The sequence below is a fragment of the Daphnia carinata genome, chromosome 2 (assembly GCF_022539665.2).
Source record: "Daphnia carinata strain CSIRO-1 chromosome 2, CSIRO_AGI_Dcar_HiC_V3, whole genome shotgun sequence".
In the NCBI taxonomy this organism is placed as follows: Eukaryota; Metazoa; Arthropoda; class Branchiopoda; order Diplostraca; family Daphniidae; genus Daphnia; species Daphnia carinata.
Genome location: NC_081332.1, coordinates 7,229,187 through 7,239,834, shown reverse-complemented (window position 1 = coordinate 7,239,834; position 10,648 = coordinate 7,229,187).

Sequence of the window (10,648 nt, the reverse complement as noted above, 5' to 3'; positions counted from 1 at the left end):
CGAATTCTGGGCTGCTGCTCAATATCCAAATACATGCGTTACCAGGCCAGTGTTTAAGCACGGGAAGACACACGGATATCTCCAAGAACCCGAAGGAGAAGGTAATTGGATGACGACACAGGCCTATACAACAGAAAACTGTGTCACCCAGATCATTCAACTATCAAAAGAATGCCATGACTATCCCGCAATGTCACCATGTAGAATCTTAGCAAACTTTAGTACAGTAGAAATTTCAAATCACAACAATTTAATATAGTATGGAAATTCCTGACCAGAAAGAACCAGCCTGTGAAATCATTTCAGTATTTCAAGGTCGAAGAAATTTAACCAAAAACAAGAAGCAAAGTAGAATAGAAGACCACGCGGCACAATTAGAATTTCTTTTTTCCACTAACAGAACACAAATTTGCACTAACATAACTGTATCTAGTAATAGGTCTACCAGATACATACAGTACCCACCAAAAATATTATACACTCGGTCATTTTTTGGTCCTTTTAACATGGTGTCTGATGGCGTTACTTCTCCCTAGTTTTTATTTATTTGTGGATTACCCCTATAGTTATGTTTAAGAAAAAAAATCTGCGTACTCGTAGATGAATTTTCTATCCAGCGATATGCAGCGCATAGTTGCACACGAAAAATCCTGAACGTTATATGTGCGTTCATGTGTATATTATTTCCCCGTTTTTCCGTTTCGCGCCGCCATTGCCTTGCATAGGGCTTTCCCAAAATTAGGCCTCTTTTGATTTTGCGTGTATCTTTTTAACTAGAAGCCGCAAGAGCTTCTAGTTTATTTCTCGAATTTAAGAAAAGGTTTTTCTTTATAACAATACAATAAAATATTTTTATTGTATAAATACATCCCGTTATATTTGTAGTTTTGTACTGGCTAAATTTTTTCCTGCAAAATCAAAGAAGACAAAACAAGGAGGGTTGACTCGAGTTATTTTTCTGTACCACAAGAGGCGCCTGCAACACATTTTTTACTGTTATCCAATTTGCAGACGTCTTTCTGGTTTTCAGTTAAGATGTAATTGTTTACGTTTTCTAACTTAATAAAAGGGCCAAAAAATGACCGAGTGTATAATATTTTTGGTGGGTACTGTATATAAATATTCTTGACAGTCCTAGGTGCCAGAAAAGAAGTTACGCGAAGGATTTATCAACATTTTCAATGTTAGCAAGCAACCCAATTCGTTGCTTAGCAGGCATGAGGACAGTGCTACCCTCCGTCACAAGTACCTAGAGGTATCGACAGACGTACCCCAAAAAACGACAAACGTAACCCTGCAGATAATGATAGAACTCGTAGGCGGATACCCGCAATGATGTATGTATTATTTCAAGACATCAGAATTAAAAAGACAAGAGAACAAAGAAGAAGAAGGAACATTCGAAAAACAGGTTGAAAGGGACAATCATAACTGGGTCTTTCTGTGATCACACGTATAGAGAACGGGCAGAAAAACGACACAAGCGCGAGCGTGATAACTCGGCTGCACGTAGGCGATACAAAGACAAGAGTTAAAAAGGAACAACAAAAGACAATCGAACTGTCAAGAATTATTCTTAAGTCCGAACAAGCTTAATTGAATCGAACTTGATTACTAAACATCAGCGTAAAAGAATATAAATTCACTACGCAATACTACTAATAAGGCAAGAAGGCCTTGAGGCAACTACTTTACTAGATTGCAAGTTTAGGTATGATCTCCATCAATTGCTGGGTTCACCATGGAACTTCGCATATTGCAAATCCGCGTGATTGGGAGAAGCTTGTACGATCCACAATTAGAAGGTGCGTTCAACGTGGCGTTACGTTGGTGAAATACCGCCTGCGTGAATCAGCTTGCAAGTGTTCATTTAGGTCAGCCCAGCCGCGTATGTCCAGACTTGCATTCACTACGGAAGCAAAGCGAAAGCAGTTAAAAGTAATGCATTCAACTTCCTTACAATAGTGTGATACAATGAGTTTCATCAGCAGGTTGAAACAACAGCAAATATACGTGTATTCATTGTGAAAATAGTGTGATACCATAAGTTTCACGATCTACATTCAAACACCATCAAATATACGTGTATACAATGTGAATATAGTGTGATACAATGAGTTTATTATTTATCATGCAATATGCAAAGTTCCATGATTAACTCAACATTTGATGAAGATCAGACTATAACTTACAGCCGAATACAGCAGTTGCCTAAAGGCATCTTTCTCGCTCTTATTAGTAGTATTGTGCATTACTTGATGTTTCATTAATCAGGTGGGTTCAGTTAAACTTGTTCAGAGTTATTCACGGCATTCTACTGCCTAGTCTTACTTATTTGAACTCTTGTTTGTGTATCGTTCGTGTGGAACTTGAGTTTCACATTCGTTTCGTGTCTTTTCTCTTCCATCCTTCTACTCGTGTAACCACGGTAAGGCTGAATTCGAATCTTCTCTTCTTTTAATTTGTTGTTGTGTCTTAGCTTAAAAGTAATACATACGGTAATGTGGGTAAATGCCAACGAATTCTTTTATTCATTTTATCTAAAACTCGTAAAGTCATCTTCCCAACGGAAACAATGCTTTTACACTATATTCACATTGAATACACGGATATTTAATACTATTTGAATATAGTTAATGAAACTCACTGTATCACACTATATTCCCATTGAATACAGTTATATTTGATGCTGTTTCAATCTAGTTGATGAAAGTCATGGTATCACACTATATTCACATTGAATATGCGTATATTTGATGCTGTTTGAATCTTGTTGATGAAACTCATTTTATTACACTATATCCACATTTAATACACGTATATTTGATGCTGTTTGAATGTAGATATTGAAACTCATTGTATCACACTATATTCACATTAAATACACGTATATTTGATCCTGTTTGAATGTAGATCATGAAACTGATTCTATAACCCTATATTCACATTGAATACACGTATGTTTGATGCTGTTGCAGGTATTGAAAATGTAACCCATATTTGAACTGAGACGGTATTATTTTTTACTGGTTACTATACAGAGTTATATAACGGCCTGTTAACACGGTTTTTTAATATCGTGGTCCCAAGCGGTTTATATCACTGATTTCTAAAAACGATAATTTACAATCCCACCACACCGTGTAGAGAACAAACAAGTTTCCAGTCGGAATTTACGAGTAGTTAACAGGTTGTTTAATCCTCGTTGTATTATATTGATACTTAGTATTAAAAGAAAATTTCAAACGTTATTCTGTGTAATTTCTTTGTGAACATTTTTCATGGTAGTCGGCCAGGGAAACAACAAATCACTGTGGGTTAAAAAGAATGAAATTCAGGATCAGCTGAGGTCCTTACATGTGCCTTTTTTACTGAATACGAACAACACAAAATTCTTGTCTTTGTCTCAAGATGTCTTTGCGATAAACGATAGGGCAATAAAATACAAAACATGTTGGACATTTCCAATCCCCGGTAACAATACAGATAACGGCCGAGAAAAGTAATTGAGGGAAACAAGGCCGAAATAAGCCATTAAAAATGACTGGAAACGAAAACATAAATATGGCATTTATCCATGTAAAATGTTTGCTCTCAGAAATGTAACACTTCTTAGTAGTGGAACGACAAATAATTTACTTAATTACTATCGTCCATCGCATTGGCTAGGTCAAGGGCGTTATCGCTGCTTCTTTGATCTTGCAACCTTTGTGCAAGCCTTCTGTACTCCCTATGCTCCGTGCCAAGTTTGTCTTACATTGCAATTGTGATTAATTTGGGGTTTAACGCCACTTTGTGTTTTCTTGCCCAATACGAAGTGACAAATACTGTAAATAAGTAGGGAATTATAGACATTTATAAATTTTGAAATAAAATAATGGGGAAATAAATAAAATGGGTTGCCATGAATTCTCGTGTGTAAACTGACTCCATGATTTTGTTGATCATGGACCTGCCATATGAAACGGCTAACTTTAAATTAGCTTCATTAACGTTCAACGACATCCCATTAACTAGGTACTGCTAGACGAATGCAATTACATTAATAAATGGCAGGGCTTATATAAATTGGCTTTACACCTGTTTAGCATCTTGCACTTTACGCGATCCTGAATTACCAGGCAACGAATCCGATAGTTGCTGTCTGTCCAAAAGCTGTTGAAGGTCTTAACTGTGTTTACGGGAGTCTTCTATAGTTGTCTTCAACTCCTCAAGACATACATTAATGTCTAAATTTACAAGATGATTAATTAGATTTATAATAACAACATAGACCTAGGACATATAAAGTAAAGAAATCCTCACGAATAACTAGCGCAGCTAGCTGTTGACCAGGATTCACATGAAGTAAATTAATTTCTTCTACTAGACGTGTTTCTTCCATTTGTTTCTTTTTCTGTTTTTGCATAGCCTTTTCTGTTTTCCTTCCAACATGACCGGCATCAGTTTCTGCTTTGTGAATCAAAAGATCAGCTACAGATTCTATAAATTACAAAAATCACAAGGATTTTAGAATGAAACTCATAAATAATACAAACGTTCTCACAAGCAAAAAATATTGTGGCCGCAGATTCAAAAACTGGGTTAACTTGAGTTGATGTCCTCGGCCTTTCATCCACGGTCAATCTGGAAGTACATGAAATGGAATTAGAATACCTGCATGTAATTACATTTCTACAATTAATTACTTACTCTATTGACATAGTTGTCTTTTCGTCCCTCCAACTGGTTAACCTGCTTATGAGAGTGGTCATTGTTCTTCGCTTGCATTTCTTCAGTTCTCGAATGTCTCGAGTTACCTCGTAGGGAATACTGCTGGATGCTAAAAGATCGATAGTTTCTTTTCGAATGGCTATGCGCATATGATATATTTGAGCCCTTTGATCAATTATGTTTTGAGTGCCATTGAATAGGTTCGGTAGATCTCCATTGTTTCACTCTGGAATGAAAGCACAAGTTGACCAAAGGCAACCCTAATCAATGATACTTTTAGCCAAATGAGTAAGAAGGTGCACATTGTAAGTAATGCCTCGGACACGAAATTTCGCAAAACGATCTCGTTTTTTCTTACAGATTCTACGTTAATTTCATCCAGCAGTAGACCAAATAATGAACAAGCCAATGTTGAAAAATGAGGAAAAAATGGCTCAGGCAAAATTCTCCTCAGGATAGAATAATAATAAAAAACAAATGTTCGGAACTCTGAAGCCTTCCAGTACGGAATATTATCAAAGATCTGAGGGGTTCTTTTGATTTCAGAGGGTGGCTTAATTTCCAACAGTCGCTTATTAAGTTCGTCTAGGATAACCCGCTTTCCAATATACCATGGCTCTTTGTTATACGATGAAAGAGTCCACAGTAACAGAATGGAACGAACAACTCTAAAACAGACGCTGTGCATATATTCTGGGACGAAAGCGGCAATAAAATCAAACCTTTAATGCTGAAGAATGGTGTATCACCAAGTATGCCGTGAACAGCATCACTCTCCCCAATAAGTACCTGTAGTTCATAGCAGAAAGGAATTAAATGTGATTGTCTATTTTGTTACTTTCAACGAATGTACCTCTAATAAATCATCATCGTGTTGCTTTGTAGTCCGCAAAGGGAAGCAGATTGACCCATCTTGAGGATTCGGATATAGGCGAGAATATCCCATTCCTTTCCTATTTACTTGACCTGGGTAATGAACTCCATATTAAGCATCATTGGAATTGTTTTGAATTGGTAATATTTAAATGTATCACTAATAATAATTTGTAACTCAAAAACAGCAAAAAATATTTAGCTTACCAGGATGTAGGCAGAAATCACATCCGTATAATAAATTAAATTGTGTCGTATTTCGGAGCACAGGTCGAGCAACAGTGTCAACGCTAACAATTAAAGGCTTTACGTGGTATGTCACTCCATAAACCACAATTCAAGTTGGTTTAAGACGAATGAGTTCGGCAGCATACGGCTTGATAAAAATATCATTGGAAGGTTTCTTATCCCCGTAAAAACAATTTGACTACACTTAAATTTGATGCTGTTTGAATGTAGATATTGAAACTCCCTGCGTTACACTATATACACATTAAATACCGGTATATTTGATACCGTTTGAATGTAGTTAATGAAACTCACTGTATCACACTATATTGCCATTGAATACAGTTATATTTGATGCTGTTTCAATCTAGTTGATGAAAGTCATGGTATCACACTATATTCACTATATTCATTACTCTTTGAATGTAGATCATGAAGCTGTTTCTATCACAATATATTCACGTTTAATACATGTATATTTGATACCGTTTGAATGTAGTTATTGAAACTCACTATATCACACTATATTCACATTGAATACACGTATATTTGATACTGTTCTACTACAATATATTTACGTTTAATACGTGAGCATGCAATGATATGCATTCAATGATCTACATTCAAACAGTTTCTAATATCTGTGTATTCAATTTGAATATTGTGTGATAGAATCAGTCGCCCGACTTTCACTCCGACTACAGTCGAAAGTTCAAATCTACGCTAACTCACTTCCAGAGAGTTGAATAATCTCATATATGTAAAAACACTCTTGCATTATCGATGCCGCAATTTTTCCAAAATAGTTTTTTTCAGCAGCACTTTTTTCGTCGGCAACCAAACGTTTAGGCGCCGCCCGACTTTAACCTAACTATAGTCGGGACACTCATGCAGTTTAGACACCATACTTTCTCACCAACTTTTCTCCAACTTGCGTTAACAACGTCTTCTTGTCTGAAAACTCAAACGCAAAAAGCTGGTTGTTAAACTCGAAATATTTCAATCACATTTGACGCCTCGCTGCGATTGTCGAGAATGAAATAGAGTGCTCCACGTTGGCACTGCTTCATGAGAACGCATCTCTCGCGTTTGCTTCGCCAGGTTTCTCTGACATCTTTTGCCCTTACCCATCAAATATAAGTATATTCAATGTGAATATAGTATGATACAGTGAGCTTCAATAACTACATTAATGTTGTTTCAGTTAGTTTCATGATCTACATTCAAACAATATCAAATATACATTAATAATATACGTATTCAATGTGAATATACTGTTAAAGAATTGGTTTCATGTCAATGTCAGTTTCAATATACATATAGTACAGTACAGTGACTTTTCAATATCTATATTCAAACAGTATCAAATATACGTGTATTCAATGTGAATATAGTGTTATAGAATCAGTTTCATGATCTATATTCAAACAGTATCAAATATACATGTATTTATTGTGAATATAGTGTTATATAATCAGTTTCATGATCTACATTCAAACAGTATAAAATATACTTGTATTCAATTTGAATAAAGTGTGATACAGTGAGTTTCAATATCTACATTCAAACAGCATCAAATATACGTGTATTAAAGATGAATATAGTGTGATACAGTGAGTTTCAATATCTAAATTCAAAGAGCATCAAATATAGGTGTATTGAATGTGAATATGGCGTGATAGAATCAGTGAGTTTCATGATCTACATTCAAACAGCATCAACTATACATTAATTCAGTGTGAATGTAGTGTGATACAGCGAGTTTCAATACCTACATTAAAACAGCTTAAAAAATATGTTTATTCAATGTGGATATAGTGGGATACAGTGAGTTTAAATATCTACATTCAAACTGGATCAAATATACGTGTATTCAAAGTGAATATAGTTTTATAGAATCAGTTTCATCATCTTCATTCAAACAGCATCAAATATAAGTTTATCCAATGTGAATATAGTGTGGTACGCTGAGTTTCAATATCTACATTCCAACAGCATCAAATATACGTGTATTAAATGTGAATATAGTATGAAACAGTGAGTTTCAATATCTACATTCAAACAGCATCAAATATACGTGTATTCAAAGTGAATATAGTGTTATAGAATTAGTTCATCATCTTCATTCAAACAGCATCCAATATACCTGTATTCAATGTAAATATAGTGTGATACAGTGAGTTTCAATATCTACATTCAAACAGCTTCAAATATACGTGTATTCAATGTGAATATAGTGTGATACAGTGAGTTTCAATATCTACATTCAAACAGCATCAAATATACGTGTTTTCAATGGGAATATAGTGTGATACAGTGAGTTTCGATATCTACATTCAAACAGCATCAAATATACGTGTATGGAATGTGAATATAGTGTTGTGGAATCAGTTTCATGATCTACATCACCTATACCAAAAAATCCAGAGCAACACATTTAGAGTGTTCCCGACACCGTCGAGTTCAATACCATCCTTGATACTAGCAGTCAGGTGCCTCAAGGAGAGGGAGCTGGATTTCCAATCGCGCGATCCGAAAATCTGGGACTAACTGATCCGGCTGTTGAACGACTTCGGGCTGAGGTGCCAACCCCAGTACAAACAGCGGTTGCTGACGGAAGTGGAAACACCGACGATATTCCTGAAATACTTAAGTGCGATTCAGGAAGTGAGGGTCAGTGGGCAGATCAAGAGGACTACGCGGAAGGCAGGTTAACAAGCGTCCGAGCTGACGACGTCCTTTACGACGTATGAGAGGCAGCTTACGACGTTCCTGCTGGGACAAACGTACAGCATAGCCGAATTGCAGACACTCGTACCAACGAAGGACAAGGACCTCTTCGGTTTTGTTCCCAGAGACACGACACTCAACAGCGAGGAGGAAGGATAATTCGAGTTTCTCATCCTCGAAACATTAGAATTTTTGACCCGTCTGGAGGAAACTTTGTTGGACAGCTGGCACTTCTCACGAGCATACTAAACCTAGTCTCGTTCCTGAGAAAGCTATAATCGATAACCAGCCTAGAACCACTGCTACCGGAACTCGCTCGAGAACAGATTCCCCCATTTCCGGAGAGTAACAAGGCCGTGTCACAAGCAGCTATCAATCATCATCCAAAAAGTCCTCACCCAGACTGCCAAACAATTTAGACAGTTGCTATCATCCATTCAGGAAAAACAGGAAGAACTGCAGACGACTCCAGCTCGTCAGACATCGCCGCAGCCGAAAAACAAGCGCCAAACAGGACGACTACGATTCCAAAACCATCGACCAATTTCCAACCGCATTCCAGGCACCGCGCAAACTCAACATCGCAGAGCTCCGAATTCTCCTGTAACCTTTTTGACCAACAACATGGCTTACGCTTACTGTCCTACCAGAGCAGCCACTGTGAATAATTTAAACGATTTAAAAAACAACCAGCACACCTTTTTACGTTTGCAATTACTCCCTCCTTTTTCCGGGAGCCCAATTTTTGATTCTTGGCTAGAATCTTTTCAGAGTATAGTTGATGGGGCAGGGTGGTCTGAAGGTAAAATTATTCAGATGCTACGTGCAAAATTTACGGATAAAGCTTTTTCAGTCATACAAAGCATACTCAAAAAACATCCAGACTATAATTCCATTAAAGAAGCTTTACTCGATCACTTCCATGGGGACGAAAATGTTGATATCTACATTAGGAAATTCAAAAAAGCCACACGTAACCCTGGAGAAAAAATTGTAGATTATGCTCATCGTTTACAGGAAATTTTCAAACGGGCCTATCCTGAGGGTTATATGGAAGGGTCTTTTGCAGTCATTCTCATGCAGAAATTTATTCAGGTATTAGATTCGAAATTACAAGCTAAATTCCGATATAAGGAATTTAAAGATTTTAACGAACTCGTGGCAGCAACACGAGTTTATGCAGTTCGGTTGGAAGCTTTAGATACAGATCGCGAAAAGCATGAATTTGTTAGGACCATTGACGAGTGTGTTGGCTCATAAGATTTGGAATTAAAAGAACTGAAGCGAATGCTAATTGATCAGAAAGAAATTGTAAGCAATGCCGTTGCCAATATTCGCCATAGCCTTAAGCAAGAGGTAATCCAAAGTCAGAGAAAGATAAGATTAAGGATGTTCTTCACGAACTCACTCAGGCTATAAAACAACTACAACAGGATAATAAAGATTATACTCCTACTCCACCAGGCGCTCCCTATAGGAAACAAGTTTCATGCCAAGCAAATAACGTCCATCAAGATAGAAACTGGAGTCCTCCCCAGTATCGCCCGAATCATAACTCTAATTTTTACCAATACCAACCAATACCTGCTCGATTTCCAAATAGACCTGCGCCAATTCCGCCTTCTTTATCGAAGCCACCTTACAGTAATAATAATAACAGATCAGATCAACAGGTAGTAACTTGCAATTTTTGTGGTTACCGCGTACGCACTCAGTCCAATTGTCATTTTCAGCGTTAGTCTTGAACAGGCACAGCCTCCCATCTGCTATTCTTGTCGCGAGATTGGTCATAAATCTAATAATTGTCCGAAATTCAGAAACTCTCAAAGACCTAGCATTCCGGGTCCCCCTCAACGTCAGGGAAACCAATAGATATTAACTGTAGCTTCAGGTCAGTTGATAACAAGCCTCACTTTAAATCCCGACAAGTCGAAAAATTAACCACTATAACGAGTGAATCGACCCCAAGAATTCCATTAAAAAATTTTCAGATTCCGTTACAGGCATTATTTGATACAGGCGCATCTAAAAGTATTATTCACGAAAGATTATTTAACAAGTTACCAGAAGCATGGATTTCGGCTTGACGGAGAAGCTAGGAGCA